The sequence below is a fragment of the Mus musculus genome, chromosome 17 (assembly GCF_000001635.26).
Source record: "Mus musculus strain C57BL/6J chromosome 17, GRCm38.p6 C57BL/6J".
Classification (NCBI taxonomy): Eukaryota; Metazoa; Chordata; class Mammalia; order Rodentia; family Muridae; genus Mus; species Mus musculus.
In genome coordinates this window covers 52,149,216-52,166,591 of record NC_000083.6, presented here as the reverse complement: position 1 = coordinate 52,166,591, position 17,376 = coordinate 52,149,216, and the positions used below count along the sequence as shown (strand labels likewise).

The 17,376-nt window shown below is 40.2% G+C and overlaps 1 long non-coding RNA gene across 1 annotated transcript; it reads right to left on the bottom strand.

Moving 5' to 3' along the window:
- Positions 1-3,105: 3,105 nt before the first annotated feature.
- Positions 3,106-17,303, bottom strand: Gm19585 (predicted gene, 19585). Its single transcript, NR_155494.1, has 4 exons — positions 17,188-17,303; positions 7,965-8,101; positions 6,174-6,252; positions 3,106-3,798 (listed from the first exon to the last, which is right to left on the bottom strand). It is a non-coding gene; the product is annotated as a predicted gene, 19585 (long non-coding RNA).
- Between the last annotated feature and the right edge of the window lie 73 nt (positions 17,304-17,376).

The following is a 17,376-nucleotide window of genomic DNA, read 5'->3' as shown; positions in this document are numbered from 1 at the left end:
AGTCACTGGATGGCCAGGCCTACCCCTTCCTGTTATCCCCTGTAACTAGGAACTGCATAAGAGAATTGTGAATTCAAAGACTACAGAGGAGAGTTTGAGGCTGGGCAAAAAAAAAGAACTGTCTCCATTTTTGTTAAAGGTCAAAGAAAAAAAAAAAAAAACCAACCCCAAAAACAAAAACAAAACAAAAAAAACCAAAACCAATATTTTAAAGTTTTAACTGCCACAAAGAAGGTAGCATCTGAGACCTGCCTGGCTGTCAGTGCCCAGTGCACTCTCCAGGGACTTCACTCTACTTGAAAGCAGCTCAGCTTTGGTTTGCTCTGCACAGTGTCCTAGCTAACCTCGCCCGTCACTTCCTCCAGCTCTGGGAGATCCACACTTCAGAGAACACAGCTCTTTGCTGGACAAGTAGAAATGGAAAGCAGAGGCAACAGTCGTTGGTTTCCTTCCATAAAGACCTCAAGGGAGTGTTTCAAAACTAAGGAGAAGCTCACAGGGCCCACTGGAACAGACGGCTCTTTCTTTAGAGATTCTCTCTCCTCTAAACCTCACTTGAGCCTGCCATTGGCCTGTCCATAATGACCTCTCAAGGACTGCTCTGAGTCTACCCTGATCTTCTATCTCCGGGTACATCCACATTCAAGATGTGAGACCAAGTCACTGGATGGCCAGGTCTACCACTTCCTGTTATCCCCTGTAACTAGGAACTGCATAAGAGAATTGTGAATTCAAAGACTACAGAGGGAGTTTGAGGCTGGGCAACTTAGCAAAAGATCCTACCTCAAACTTTTTTTAAAAAAAGGTCTGGGTATGAGACACAGTGGTAGAGCACAGGAGCAGCCTGCAAGAGACTGTACATCCAGTCCCCCAAATGGCCCCGAAATTCTGTGTCCTGATGGTGCCTAGGTTTCTTTATGCCAAGGCTATGAGATGATCTGAATGGTGTTGAGCCCACTAGCTGTGCACACAGTTTTAGACATCGAAAGGCATATACTCTACGATGATGTTCACACTGCCACAGATGCAGTCCCAACTGTGTTGTCCGTCCTGCATTGTTAATAATAATGGCTATCATTACTGCTGATTGTAACAGTAACTCTGAACAAAGCAAGATTCTTGCTAATGATGATTATGAGAATACTAAGAATTCTAAACTAAAATAACAACATAATTTCAGGTTTTAATCCTAACAGGCTGGAAATTAAATGTGGGCCCAGAAGTCAAGGAAACTGATGCCTAGTCTACATAATAGCCTCCAAACCATTATTTCTCTCTCGTGTTAAAAATTAAGTTGAGAGCATATTCAAGATTGCATTGTGACTGGAATTTGCGGACAGTGAAAGTTTTATTTATTTTTCATTAGAAGCAATTTGAAGAATATTCAATCCATTGAAATGCTAATAAAAATACCCTGCACTTTCTTATGGTGGCATGGAAAATAGTAATTCATGTCCTTCAATCAAGGAAGGACAGTGAAGAGACCATAGATATTTCTCCTTTGTGTTTAAGTGAGTCCTATGATCTGTGTATGCCTCTCCAAAAAAAGTAAATAATAACAAATAAAATTAGCCAGCATAATCTTCTCCTTAAAAAAAAAAAGATAAATAATAACACATAAAAAACGACCAAGATGAAGAGTGTGAGTTGAGATCTCAAAAATAATTCTCTGTTTCCCCCCACCCCCAAACCCCAATTTTAATTTTCTAACATAACAAAATAGAAAACACAAACTAGGCAGTGCCTGGATGCATTAATAGGTCAAGATGGATCACATTTTAAAATGTTATGTTTTGAAAGTTCTCTCTTTCTTACCTTTTATTTGTGTGTGTGTGTGTGTGTGTGTGTGTGTGTGTGTGTGTGTGTGTGTGGTGTTTGCAGGGTATACATTATGTGACAGGGGTATATACAGGGGTGGTATACACACCCACATTAATGGGATCCTCCTCTGGCATCTTCTATTTCTATTCATCTTATTTCTTGATAGAGTCCCTCGGTGAATCTGTGGCTTGCTTGCCATTTTAGACTGGCTGGCCAATAAACCCAAGGATGCACCTGTCTTGGCCCCTGTTGCAACTGGAATTTCAGAGGACTGCCTTTACACCTGACTTTTACACGGGTGCCGGGGACTCGAACTCCTGCCTTCACACTTGCACAGCAGGCACTTACTCCTCCATGCTCCCGGGATGCTAAGTAACTTTGAAGAGCATATTTGAAGTCTATGCCTTGCCACTTTCTCTGGCAGAGGTTTAAGACCACACTAAATGGAAACAGAAAAAGAAATGTTGGAATAGGGAGAAACTAGCCAAGTACATAAAGAATAAAATGTAGAAACAGCAAGTATGGACAAGACCATCTTTGTAGTATAATTCTTTTCTTCCTCCAAAAAAACTTCTGTCATCTCAAATGTGTGCCTATGCCATTGTACTCACTCTTCTCTGTTATTTAATCTGTACAGTAATCACTAGTCTGTTTTTCCTTTTAATATTTTACACTTGGCCCCAGATAGGGAAGAGTGACTGGAACAAAACCGGTTAATACATAGCTTTTTGTGTTCCATTTTTGTAGGTTTTAAAAACTCCAAGGTTGGACACAGAATAAATTAATTCTTTAAAACATTTTACTCTATTCATTTATTTACTGTGTGTGGAGGCATACCACAGTATGCACAATGGAGGACTGTGGACAACCAGAGTGGACCACATGGTGGGAGAAGGGATCAAGATCATGCTGTCAGCTTTGTTAGCAAGTTCTGTTACCCACTGAGCCATCTTGCTGGTCCAGAGTATGTGGTCTTTAACAAATGCATATGGAGGCCTATGAGATGGGTGGCTGAGGTATATAAGATGCTGCTCCAGTCAACCCAGCAATCCTGAAGAGAGTCTGAAGACACTTTCGGTCTTGAGCAGGTCTTCTACTCCAGTTCGGATAAAATGATGCTGAGATACAGAAAGGGGATGAAGTAATCCACAACTCACAATAGGTCACCTGGACATGTATGTCCCAACATGACATCTGTATGTCAATATTTTGTTTTAAGCCTCGAGTAGCCTCAGACTGCTATAAACAGAAGAATAAATGAACATAGAAGTAGACTGGAGGGCTTACATTTATTTGTTTATTTATTTATTTATATCTATTTATTTTACAATCATCTCCCATAGTCTGGCATTTATAAACCCTTAACTACTTATCATCAATCATTTTTGGTCAACTTTGATGTGAGAATGATTTTTATCAAGTGTCCAGGAAACACACCTGGGTAGATCTGCAGAATGGCCCAGAGTATGAGAGGCCATGTAGAAACAGGAAGCCGAACTTCAGTTGAAAGAGTTCATGTTTTCTCTCTGTTCAGATCTCAGACTAAATTTGGCAAGCTGTGAGTGCCCGTGCAAGGGAAGGAAATGCATAACAGAGCAGAGCAACTCATCTTTCATGGCTTTTGGGAAATTATTTGACAGATCCACAGTCATATTATTCTTTAAAAACTCTTTCATGAGGCATTTCCCAAGAAATTCTGATGTTGACTGTGGTGGACTGACGGGTTGTGTTTACGTACTTCTAAGGGACCACAAGTCTACCTGTGTGTGAATGAGCGCCTTCCTAATAAGTAAATGACTCTGCTTTCATGTGTTTAATAATATTTAGACTTCACTTTTTCTTTTTTTTTTCCCCTTATGTTCTCCCAAAGAAGTTTCGGTCTCTCCCATCATGTGTTGTTGTGGTGGTGAGGTTATTTTTCTTGATGAGTCGCACCCACTCACAGTCAACTTGAAGGTCTTTTCCACTGCAGACAGCCTGTGAATGCGCAAAAGGAAGCTGGTTATCTCCACATCAGCAACTCACATCACAGCGTGATCAGAAGTGACATCACTGTGTGGTTTCACTAATGATATTTAAAGGAGATCACTATTTTCAGTTGCTTTTTTAGTCTCAGAAACCTCTGCATCTCCTTCCACTTCGCTGCCCATCTGTCACCCCTCCTCTGTCCCACCAGATTCCTTCTCAGCACTACTCTCCTCTCCATTTCCAGCCTGTGATGACAATGGGTCCTCTCAGGTTTTTCTGGGGTTGTTTTGTTTTGTTTTTTAAAAAAGAGAAAAGTCAAGTCCATTAATACTATTGACTTGGTAACTTTTTTTTCCCAGAATAAGATCTGAGAAGAATTCGAGAAAACCACAGATACTAGAACTGATGAAGACTGTTTCCTGTGAATTTGTGTGGCTTGCTCACCAAGACACCCTCTGCTAGTCTCATTCTTCCTTCTATAAACAATTTCTGCAATTGGCCCTAAAACCCTCTTGGAATGAAGACACAATTCTTACATGCGAACACTTCAATCCAGGTCCAGTTGTAGATCAACAGGACCTACACAGGGAAGCATCTTTGTACAGACATCTCTTAAACAATTGTAGTGAAATGATCTGGTTTGAAATAGGTGTCCAGAAGAAAGTCCTTACCTTTGCGTATGCAGTGGAAACCCTCCGTTTTATGTTTACAGTGATAAAATTTGTATATGTGTGTATGCATGCATGCATGTGTACATATATATATATATATATATATATATATATATATGTATATATTTGTGTTTTGGAGTGCAGGTAAGGAAGGGCTGAAAAGTGATGTGTGGGGGAAAAACAGAAATCACATACACTAACATTCCAATAGAGGAGTTTGTAATGAGCATACAAATGGTAGCAGGATGTGCATTTATTAATATTTTATGGAACTGGGTGCCATGAAATGATATCGGTCTCCACAGCATCATCTTTATAACATGTGAGACCACAAGATTCTCCAGCCATAGTCACTGAGCCTCTTGGGCTCTATCTTCCTCCAGTCTAAAATAGTTTCTTAACCCCATCACAGTCGGCTTGGGGGGATGGATGCTTCTTGTGATAGGGTTTACTTAACAGCATTCCTGGTTTCTGCTTGTCAGACACCAGTATGTTCTATCAGTTTTAACAGTCTCCAGACAGAGCCAGATGTTTCTCAAGGGAGCTGAACAGGCAAAATACCCTATAGCTTACAACCAGTAAATAAAAATAATTAAAGTTTATAATATCTTTCTATTCTAAAACTTGGTGAGAAGAACATCTAAGATACTTTTTTAGAATGTATTTTACTTACCTTTTAACTATTTTACAAATACATAATAAAATGTTTTGACCATATTCACCCACCTAGCACCTACTCTCAAACCCCTTGGTACTGCTAAACCCCATAGTCAATTCATAAAAGATATTTTTTAAAAAATTCTTAATTCATACCAGTTAAGATTGAAGAGAGAAAAGTAACCAAGTTATATTTTTAGACTTGTGAGTGGAACTAAAGAACTAAAGGCAAAGACATCTTCATCATTAACCAAGCACTTAGCCCCTACTAAGAACAAATCTTGAGAAATAAGAGAGAATTTGCTCACAATATACTACATGAAACATCTCTAGTGGAGTGTCTCATCTCTTGTAGGGAGAGAGTAGCAGGTAGCATAATTAGCTTCGGCTTACAAAACAGTGGGCCTCTAGCTTAGGAACAACTCACCGAGGAGCACACTACCAGGGAATGGGGAGCACAGACTTGAAGTGTAGTGTGCTTCTCCTCAAAGGAGTACTGACATTGCTTTGTACTGCTTTGTCTGGGACATTAGGACAGGTTGTCACTTCAATGTTAAATATGAATGGATTCAGCCCTTGTCTCTCAGTCCCAGTGGTAAGGATAGTCACCAACTTTGTCTTTCACATGAATCAAATTAGAGAAGCCTAGATATGTGCTACCTGCTGCAGGTCACACACTTGGTGGAAAGTTGAGACTCAGGTCAGGCAAAGATCCTACTCATGTCACTTTGTTATCTTTAACACAGAAAAACTCCCTTCCAGTCCTGACTATCCTATAAGAATTCATGTAAGTTTGTTCCATATTCAGTAGTGTGTTTTAGATGGTCAGGGTATCATGAACCTCTTTTTTATAAAGACATCGACACAGTAAAATTAAAAAAAATAGTATCATAGTTATGACATTTAAGAGATTCTCTGTGGATCTCAATACAGAAAACAATGTCTGAGCTTCATTTCACACATGCTATAAAAGAGTGAGACATTTGAAATACCATCACAGGCAAGAAGTGCTACCTACAGTATGACTATAACCACCCACATATAGCTTATACTTACCAAGCAGTCTCTATTGTAGACTTGAGGCCATCCACTAGGAATACCCATGAAGAAGCCAGATCCCTATAGAGCTCAAACCCTAGGATTAACAGAAACCATCACTAAGGCTTATGAAATAGGAGCAAGGATGTACAGATGAGAGCAAATGTTTCTAATGAGTAAAGTTTGCCCAGGAAGAGTGCTAAAGTAAGGCTCTCATATGACTACGGTGTTTGGCAGATATGAACAGACAAATATAGGGTATGAAAGTAGATAGAGTTCACAGAGACATTGCTCTTTGGCTAAAGAAAAGAGACTGCAGAGAGGTAAGAAGAGACTAGAAAAATAGATCAGAGTAACAAAGGAGAGAGACTTGAACTTTCATGTCAATAAATCTAGGGTATTTTGTGTTTGGAGGAATGCAGTATGTATCAGCTACATTGGGGAAGTCTAAGCAAGAGAATGCAGAATAATACTTGTGCTTTAGAAAGATTGCTCTTCACTTCTAAGGAAATGGATTTGGCTTGCCCAGTTTGTTCATTGTCTTTCTCTTTCCAGAGTTCCTATGTATCAGACAAACATAATATACTAATACAGAGCACCTACCAGTAGGACCCCATATTCTTGCCATTTCCCTAACATGGGACTAATGAGAGTCCTCTGTAGGAATCTTCCTGACGATCCCCATGAGCAGTGGGTGTAGACCATTTAGCTGGTTTGTCCTTGTTTTCTTTCCCATGGGGGAAAATGTCTCTTAAGAGCCTATGAAGTCTTGCTGCATAAACAAGCAATTCACCTTTAGTATTTTGTCTCTGCAAAGCAGTTTGTAAACAGAATTTCTCAAAGCGCTAACAAACATGCGTAAAGACATGTTCTTCCATGTAGTAGAAACGAAAAGCACTAGAGAAAGGGATTGAACTTGCTTTGGCCTCTCAGTCATGAACAGATCCTGTAAATGAAGTATCTGTCCATCTTGAGTGTCCATACTGGGCAGGGCTGGACATCTCATGAATGATGTTGAACATTTTGAAAGAGAAAGCTCAATGCTTAGGCCATTACACTCTCAAGGGTAGTTAAGTAACAGTATCAGCTCAATTTTTTGTCACACATGGCTATAACCATGAGCAAGGAATTTAGGGAATCCACAGAAATTAATGAAGCCAGCCCACAATATAAATTATATGAGAAGAACTTCTATGGAAATCTGTGTGTCCCATTTTTCTTTGGCCACCAGGCAGAAGGCAAGCTCACACTAGCACACTCTTGATTCCTAATAGGCACCTAGGTCCAAAGCATTATCTATAAAAATGATACATAGTATCCACGCTTGCAGAATGAGCATAACCTCTTGCATTGGGAAGACCTTGCCCTGTCAATCACACAGTTCAGCCACAGGAAATTTCACAACTCTTTTCCAAAATGTAACTCACACCAACACCAGGGCCTCATTTCCTCCATACCTGGAGCTTACTAATATTAGATAAGACTTTCCCTCATCCCTGTATATTCAACACAATTCGTATTAGAGACACCCACACCTATGTGGGCCCTCGTACTTCAGTCATAACCTTTAATTTGTTTTGTTGAGTCCAACTTTTCCCATCCTGCTTTTGCTGTGCTGAGTGTGGGTTTTCCTTCCCTGCAGCTTGTCTGTTTCTTCTGAAGCCCTGAGAATCTTCCTTAATTGTCTGACTTAACAAGTTCACTGTCTACAAAGTATATTGCTATTATGAATCATTTTCTAATCAACAAAAGGAATGCCCTACGTCAGGAAAGAGAAACAAAAGATGAGAAGACACAAGTGTCTCATACCTCAGTTACCACTTCCTCTGGATCCATGGAGAAATGTCCTGTTTTTCTGCAAAATTCTTCCAAGATTAGCTCACTTATTCTCCAATTCCACATCCTTTAGACGGGTAAGCAAGTCCATCTCCAAACTCTATTCTTGCCTGGGAGAGATAAGGTATTGATTGGGGAAACAATGGGGGAAAGAACACTTCCTATTAGAGTAAAAGTCCTGCATATCTGCAGCTCCAATTCCATTCTGTCTCAGGATGGTCACATTATCAGCAAGACATGAGGATGATTGCTTTGCAGAGCCACCCAAGAGGTGCTAACACTCAGGGAGACTCTACCAGTTAGCAGCTGAGTGATTTTTGTCCAGAGACATTTTTCTGGGCTTGGCTTTTCTCCTTGAAAAATGAAGGGGTTAGGAAAGAAAATGAGCCTTTAGGTAAAGACATGCGTATTTCTGTCCCTGGTGCTTTACTGTGTGTAACATTTTGGATATTCCTTGGTTATTTTGAGAAACTGGTAACATTGTGGATAAAATGATAGTGTTTTGAAAATGTAAGAATCCAGGGATGCACAGACAATGTGTTCTCCTCACTTGGATTCTTACCCCCACTTTAGAAACCCCTCCCCTTTTATTCTGTAAGCAATAGAAAATTATCTGTCATACCAGGAATAGGCATACAGTATCCCCAAGACCCCCCATACTTGCACATGAATTAAGTCTGTCATATGATCTTAATAGGCCCTATCTTCACAAGCTCAATTATGTCATCTTCATCAATAATTTATTAAAAATCCGTGTGTATTTATTTTTGAGTTATCTGCCAATAGTATAATGTTATAAATTCTAAGGCACTCTGGTCAAAGAGCTCAAGATTGCCTAGAAGTGGGAGAAGGCAGAAGCCCATCAGTCACTGCTGTGATGACCTTAATGTCTCCATCTATTGTGGCTGACATGTACTTGCTCGTGAGGCTCTGTATTCACCTAAAGAGAACAGATTTCCCTAGGAAAAAAAATGGACTCTGACTCGTGAATTTATAAGCAGATTCTCTTAATAACCCAAATGAAGCACTAATGTTTTAGAAAGCTCTATTCTGCTATCTAACTCATTCAAATAAGTTGGTCTTTTGATGAAATAATGCCATCTTATTGACTTTTTAGTTCCATACTGGTTTATTGCTCAAATAAAATGTAACCATAATAGGATTCAGTGTCATCTAAGGAAAAACAAAACAATTCAAAAATATTTAATATAAATTTTAAGGAATCAAGGACTCCGGGGGTGGGTTAAAATCCTGTCAAGTACCATTTGATTTGGTGGCCATCCTATTTATTGGCAGGTGCTTTGCATATACAGTAGTTTGATATTTTGAAAACTTTGTCAATAAAACCAGGCAAATTATTTTCATTTCTCATTATTTGACTGGTGTTTTTACTCACCTCAGAAAATTTGGCATACTTTGTTTATCATGCGACTGCACGACTGCACTCCACACTATGCTGCCTTGTGTAAACTAATCCAAAACATCTGCCCTGTACTTTGCTCAAAAGCTTTGAAATGGGATATAAAATAGGGTAAAATAGAAATTCTGCTTTCTGCGCTTAGTTATTCAAAATATAGTTTCTTAAACATCAAGGAATTGTTTTCTATAACTAGTCCCAAGCACATCCTAAGATAAATAAATTTGAGAAGCATTACTCCAAAACTCTAGCTGGTGGAAGCCATGTACTCAGTCACTATCTTTAGAGTCACTAAGTTCCCACTATGCAGAATTTCCGGTTGACTGGCATTGGATGCCCTCAGCAAGGATGCCTCCCAGGACTGACAGACTTGCAGATTCACAATACCTGAACAATGAGTCTAGGTCTGAGCATGTGATTTATTTCAGCCAATTCTTTCTCTGTACTTCTGATGTAAGCAGGAGCTTAAAAACTGTTGTGATGGTTTGTATATCCTTGGACCAGGGAGTGGCACCATCTGAAGGTGTGGCCTTGTTGGAATAGGTGTGACCTGGTTGGAATGGGTGTGTCACTGTGGGTGTGGGTATAAGATCCTCACCCTAGTTGCCTGGAAGTCAGACTTCCACTAGCAGCCTTTGGATGAAGACATAGAACTCTCAGCTCCTCCTGCACCATGCCTGCCTGGATACTGCCATGCTTGCTCCTTGATGATAATGGACTGAACCTCTGAACCTGTAAGCCAGCCCCAATTAAATGTTGTTTTATTAAGACTTGCCTTGGTCATGGTGTCTGTTCACAGCAGTATAACCCTAACTAAGACAACTGTACACACTGCTTGCTCTCTCGAACACTCCATCTCAGAAGCCAGTTATTTTAAGCTATGTCTAATTTGACAGTGGAGTGAGAGAGTTCTGATACAATGAAAGATCATAATGAGAGGCCTGGGCCCTAGCAAGCTTCCCACCTTAATACAATAACATGAGTGATCTCAGATATTCCATACAGAATAGAAAACACCCCAGATATGCCTCCTAACATGAGAATCATAAGAATAAAGTACTCTTTTTAATTTCTAAAGTAACAGAAAACTAAAAGTAATCAAAGTAAACATATAGGTTTAATTTCATATTTTAGATGATATAAATATGCATGCAATGTATATACACCTACATTGCAAAAATAGTAATAGAATACATACAGACACCATGATAAGAAAATGACTTTTGTCATTGTTTCAGTTAGCAAGGAGTCCAAACTCTAACATGTCAACTTTCCAGGGTAAGTTAACATCTTTTTCCTTAAGCCCTTTTCTAAATATTTGTAGTTAAAATAAATAAAACCCTCAATTAAATAATTTTAAAATGAAGAAGTATTGAGAATTTAAAAGTATTGAGAATTTGAGCATTTAGAAGTATTGAGCATTAGGGATGGCTCAGTGGTAAGAAATTTTGCTGATCTAACATAAGACCCAAGTTCAGCTCCCAGTACCCACAGCATGTGGTCATGACCATATGTACCTACAGATCCAGGGAATCTTATGTTTCTGCCTCAGTGGACACATCCATATATATATTTCAAATCCTGTAAAATACCATACAAAAGATGAAAGTAGAGGAAACAGGCCTTTATTGGAGCCTATTAAGGTAAGGCTATTTCCTCTTAATAACGCCTAACTTTTTATAGATTTATTTAATTTTAATTTTTTGTAATCATTTATAATATACACTGTTAAATAACCTTTGGTCAACTGAATGAAATTTAAGCTTTATCTCTGGTTTGGGTAGAAACATGGATTTCTGATAAAGAACAATGACATACCATTGTCCCCTCTTGTAATAGTTAATCCATACGGCCTGTCAATCATGTGGACAGGAAACATCCCTCAGGAAGATGTCTGTCCCAGAGACTTTAGAAAATACATAGCCTGCCTAAACTTGTAGGTCAACACAATGGTCTCTCTGATCCTGGTTACTCCACACTGTGAGACACTTCTCCTTCACAATGGTCCCTTTGACTGTCTTTCCACTTTGATCCCTTAAGGATACTTCACTAATCAACTGTGCTCTGTGGGTCTCTTCTGAATTATTTCAACAAACAAAGCAAGGAACTTATTTGAGGCCAGAGCAAGAACCCACTATCAAAACCAGCAGCTTTGGCTAATAAATAAAGGATTGGTTTCTATCAAGTATAAACTAACATTCATCTAATATTGTTTCAATGATTATTTCTACATTTTGAGAGATATGGTAGGAATTCTCATGGTTTTGCATATACCAACTCATCATAATAACTTCAACAGTGAGTCAAGTTACTCTTTCTCCATTTAACTGGAAACAAAACAAAACTAAAGACCAGAAGAAATGTTGTAAGATTCAAAGCATGCAGGTGAACAAGAATACTTCCAAGTCCCTGTTCACAGAATTCCCAAAGCTGAAATATTTTTCCATCAAGAGTAACTGCCAGTAAATATGTTTAGCTCTGTAGGCTATGAAGTCTTCATTGCGGGGAATCTGATTGAATCACAAAAGGAGGCTCAAGCAGGAAGATGAATGTGGATGGGTAAGACAGTGTTTCACTAAGACTTTTTTTTATTAGATATTTTCTTCATTTACATTTCAAATGCTATCCCAAAAGTCCCCTATACCGTCCCCCCACCCTGCTCCACAACCCACCCTCTCCTGCTTCTTGGCCCTGACATTCTCCTTTACTGGAGCATATAATCTTCGCAAGACCAAGGGCCTCTCCTCCTATTGATGGCCAACTAGGCCATCCTCTGCTACATATGCAGCTAGAGACACAGCTCTGGGGGTACTGGTTAGTTCATATTGTTGTTCCACCTATAGGGTTGCAGATCCCTTCAGCTCCTTGGGTACTTTCTCTACCTCCTTCTTTAGGGGCCCTGTGTTCCATCCAATAGATGACTGTGAACATCCACTTCTGTATTTGCCAGGCATTGGCATAGCCTCACAAGAGAGAGCTATATCAGGGTCCTGTCAGCAAAATCTTGCTGGCATATACAATAGTGTCTGAGTTTAGTGGTTGTATATGGGGGTTTTGAGTACGTAGGGAAGAGAAGTGAAGGTAAAGTCAGTATGTGTCACGGGATGATTATACAATAGGAATACAAAGGCCCAGGTACATTAAAAGTCAACCAGGAAATAAAACACCCCAGGCAGTGATGGGGATCACCCAAGCCCCAGGGGGACTTAATCTCCTGAAATTCAGGAACGAGATCAGGAAAGAACAGACAAGTACACCCTTTCCCGCCCTCCCCATAAATTCAAGATTTCTCATAAAGCTTTGATTTCTAGCAGTAAACATGAAGATACATTCATTCGTCTCCTAGGAACTATCTTATGGCCTCTTTGACATAAGTTTCTTGCACTGGCATTAAGTTCCTGAGTGACTTGACTATACATTCATAGTCCCTTTTCTGGTCTCCAGATTCCAACTTTCTACATGGAAGACCCCACAATTGCTTCTCTCTACCTAAGAGTGACAGATTATGTTGTTTCGACCCATCCGAAGGTGAATCACACCATGAAATAGTCTTGCCGGCAGAGGTGGTTCCTGCAATCCCTGCATAGAGGGTCGAAGATGGAGAATAGCTAGGAGTCTGAGGCAATAGTAAGCACCTTTTTTTCTGCTAACTCATCACAATGTTCTGGTACTGTGGAAGGCATCCTCACACATGGTTCAGTGGTTAAGAGCACTGGCTGTTTTCTAGAGGTCCAGGGTTTAATTTGTAGTACCTACGTGGAGACTGAAAACTGTTAGTAACTCCGGTTTCAGAGGCTTTTCTATACTCTTTTGAACTCTGCCTGCATGAGGCATGCACGTGGTACACAGACAGACATGCAGACACAACACTTATACACATAAAATAAAACAAAATAAAATAAAATATAGGCTCCTGAGTCACATCACATGCAGGAATGATTGCTGGCTATCCCCTTATCATGTATGTTCCCTAAAAATAAATATTACTTTATCTTCTCTTCATCCACAAGATGGGATTTTGAAGTTATATGGTGATTAAATGAATTCATACATGGGTGAGACTGAACATGTAGAAAAATATTTATTAACATGGTAAGCAGTGATAAATATATTTAATATTTGAGACTGAGCATGAAAGATATCAAATGATTCATTCAGAGATACTTTCTCTTTGCAGTAATCAATTGAGCAAGATATGGCTCTGGCTGACACACAGTCCTTAGAGCTTAAGGGACTGGGAGAAGGAGGAAGGGCGAAGAGCACCCACTCCTAACCAAGACATTTTAAGAACACACATAGAAAATAATCTTCATCCCAAAATGCATATGCAACCATATGGGTTGAATGTGTGTTTGTATGCAGAGAAGAAAGAGTGCAGAAAAGCCTTGTTGGTTTGCTCAGAAGGCATGGGCATTGTAACATTGTTACCCTGAGTATGGCCAAGGGGATCTACTATAGCTGAATTTCTGCACTGGCCTAATTCTCTAGATGAGACCAGACAGTCCTGCAGGACCAGATGCCTGTCCCCAGTGGGATGGGAGATTAGGGCAGGGCCAGGGCTTCTGTTCCACTGGGCCCAGGGCTCCCTGAGAGACCAGGAATCCTGCCTCAGTGTGGGACTGAGGTTCTAATTTATAAGATCCCAATGGTCACCGTAGGACCTAGAGTTTATACATTAGTGGCTCTAGAGGTCACCTTGGGTCCAGAGTTCTAACTATAGTTTCTAGCCTGTTCAGAAATAAAGCCAGAAACTTATCTTCAAATGGACTCACTGAAATCTATTGGGTCCATGATGGTAGCTAGAGAGTGACTTGTAGCTTTCAGCTCTATTGCAATACCACCTTCATTCTATATGGCACGCCCCCTGGGCACCATGACAGTTGACAATTGCCATAGCAACAACTAGATAAAACCTGAAAAGAGGGGAAATTTTGAATTCCTGGAAACTCTCTACCCATTACCAGGAAAGACAGGAGCACACTCCTTATATTTCCTATACTCTATTCATAGCTTGTAGACTGCATGGGTAGAGATGCATATGCATGCTTACCTTTCTCTTTGGCTAGGTCCCCTGACTATTGAATTGGTACTCAGTTTTGTTTTGTTCTGTTCTGTTCTGTTTTCATGGCTTCCACAGTCCCAAGAAAGACAAAAGATCCAATTTGGAGGTAAAAACTGGTTAACAGTGCAATGCAATATTAAAAGGCATTTTTGATATAAGCATCATGTGTACAATGTCTCCAAAGGAAGAGACTAGTCCTGCGGCATAATTAAAGCCATACAATTACCTCACCACACAAATACAAATGTTACTTCTTAACGAACATTTTAGGTGGAAGAAAATCCCTAAATGTTAAAAAGAATCTTCTGAAATGACTTATGAAGAACGTAATAGAAGAGAACTATAAGAATAACTTACCATTTATCGGTAACAATAAATCAATAACTAATAGAGAAAACTCATTAATTTATCACCATTAATCCTCCCATATTCTAGTTATTTATCTACATAGGACAGAGGCAGAGGGGTGTCTGGGGTAGCTGAGAAAATATTAAAGGAAAAAATTTTGCAGAAATAATTTCAAAAGTTCTCCTGTTTTCCAACAAGGGGCATATCTGCCCCATGAGCCTTCGAGCTGTGCCTCAAACAGAGCAAGCTATTAGGTTTACAGTTCCAAGAAAATGGTTTCACACAGCTCTGATTGCACAGGGCCCTCAGAGGTCTTGCTGCAGGTTTGCTTTGGTTTCATGATGATTCTATATTTCCTGTTCACGTTTTTATGAGTTTTATAGAGACACATAAGCATGGAAGGTCAAAAGCAAAGGAAGAAACAGAAGATGGAGTGAAATTAGCAGCTGGAATTTAAGAAAATGGGATGGGACTCAGTTTGAGAGAGCTTGCCCAGCCAGTGAAGTCCAGAGTCAAAACTAGATGCCACAGGTCCATGCATCTCCAGAGTTCCTTTTTCTCTGTCCATAAGGACATGCCTTCCATTGTGTGACTGTTAGGAGCACAGAACAAAGCACACTTGAGGACAAAGGCATCTGTAAGCCTCTTAGCTTCTGATCACAGGTATATGCTCAGAAGACATGTCAGGGTGCGAGGCCCGGATTCTCCATTCTCTAACTTTATAAATAGTCATCAGGGTCTGTGTCCCTTATTGTGACAGTAAAAATAGAGCTTATACCAGGTAGCTGTGTGTGCTTCTATCTTATTTACAAATAGATGAGAACAAAAGAAGCAAAACTGCAATCAATAAGATTTTACATGAGGATGTAGAGCAGAGAGAGAGAGAGAGAGAGAGAGAGAGAGAGAGAGAGAGAGAGAGAGAGAGAGAGAAAGAGCAGTGTAGTGTCAAGCATATAGTCAAACCCTGTTTCAACAACTGGTTATGATTTTTACAAGGCATCCTTTTCTGTTCCGGACACAATACCTTTTAAATTCATGCCTCCCCATTTCCAGCCCAGATCCAGCACTGCCTGGGTGCTAAAGAAGACTCAGCACCACCACACCCTCTTGTTTCTACTTACGGTTCAGAGCTTGTTAAGAGTCTACCAAACAATACAACCTATGCTCCTGTCCTACGTTCTTTCTGTTGCTGTTGTAAACATCATGACCGAGGACAAGTTAGTAAGAGAAGGGCTTATTTGGCTTAAATGTGTCAGGTCGCAATGTATTATTAAGAGAAGTCAAGACTGGGGCTCAAGCAGGAAGTATAGCAGAGGCCATAGAGGGATGCTGCCTCCTGGCTTGATCCCTAGCTTCGGTCAGCTTTTCTTCTTATAAAGCCCCAGATGCCCCTGCTAGAGATGGTACTGTCTATAGTGAGAATGGGCCCTTCTACATCAATTAGCAATCAAGAAAATGTCCCACGGGTCAGTCTAATCGCAGTCCCCCGACGTGAGACCACCTCGGATAACTCACTGTGTCAGCTCAACGACTGCAGATAACTGGGGCAGTTCCTGCTGTACATGACACTGTGCTATTGTATGTCCAGCTGGGTGAACGGGAGAACTGGAGGTGGGTCGCATTCCATCCACTGAAGACAAAACTTTAGACAAGCTATTGCCCTTTGAAACACCCAAGTATCTTTCCAAGAAAGATGGGAGCAATGATCAGCTTTATCTCAGGACGTTGATAAGAGAATCAGATGAGTAAACGCCTAGTGTTTAGAACTGAGCATAGCACATAGGAAAAATTTCTCAATGGATGCTGGTTATTTCTATTACTGTTAGGATCAGTGTGCCAGACACAGTGATGCTTGTCTGACGGCTTAGCAGTGGGGAAAGCTGAAGCCTTCAGTTCCAGGCCATCCCGAGCAAGAACTTGTCTCAAAACACCAAAACTACTCTATTTTATTACTGTTTTCGGAAACTGCCTTCCAGAAACACATATAACTATAAAGGGGCTGTCTCTTAACTGACAACATTTAAAAGTTATATGGAAGAACGTCTAACCAAATTCACAGTTTGGGGACACTTATCTTGGACACGCACCGTCCCTCACTATCAGTTGGTGTTCTGTGATGCCTTGCTCCCTGGAGCCAGAGAGCATTCTCTCACATTTTGATGCCTTGGCAGGGCCTTCTGGGCTTAAATAAATATTCTCTGCAGTTCAATATTCTACAAGAGGCTTGAGTGAAAGATGCTTTTATATTTCAGAGATTTGAAATTGCACAATTTGACCAAGATTTCTACAGACAGTCTTGCACAGTGACAGTTGTTATCAGTGTGTCACCAATTTGAAGATCCTGGTAGAAAACTTGGAGCATTACATACCTGAAGTTTGGTCTTCTCTTTACAGGAACCTTGACCAGTTTGGGTACTATTGAGTAAGATCGTTCACACTCAATAGAGTGCAGCTGGACTGAAGAGTTTGATGTCAAAAGTCAACAGCTCCTCCCCTTCCGTCCACCCCCACACCCCTCTCTATCAGGAAGTTGTACCCAAACCACAGAAAACCCTGCA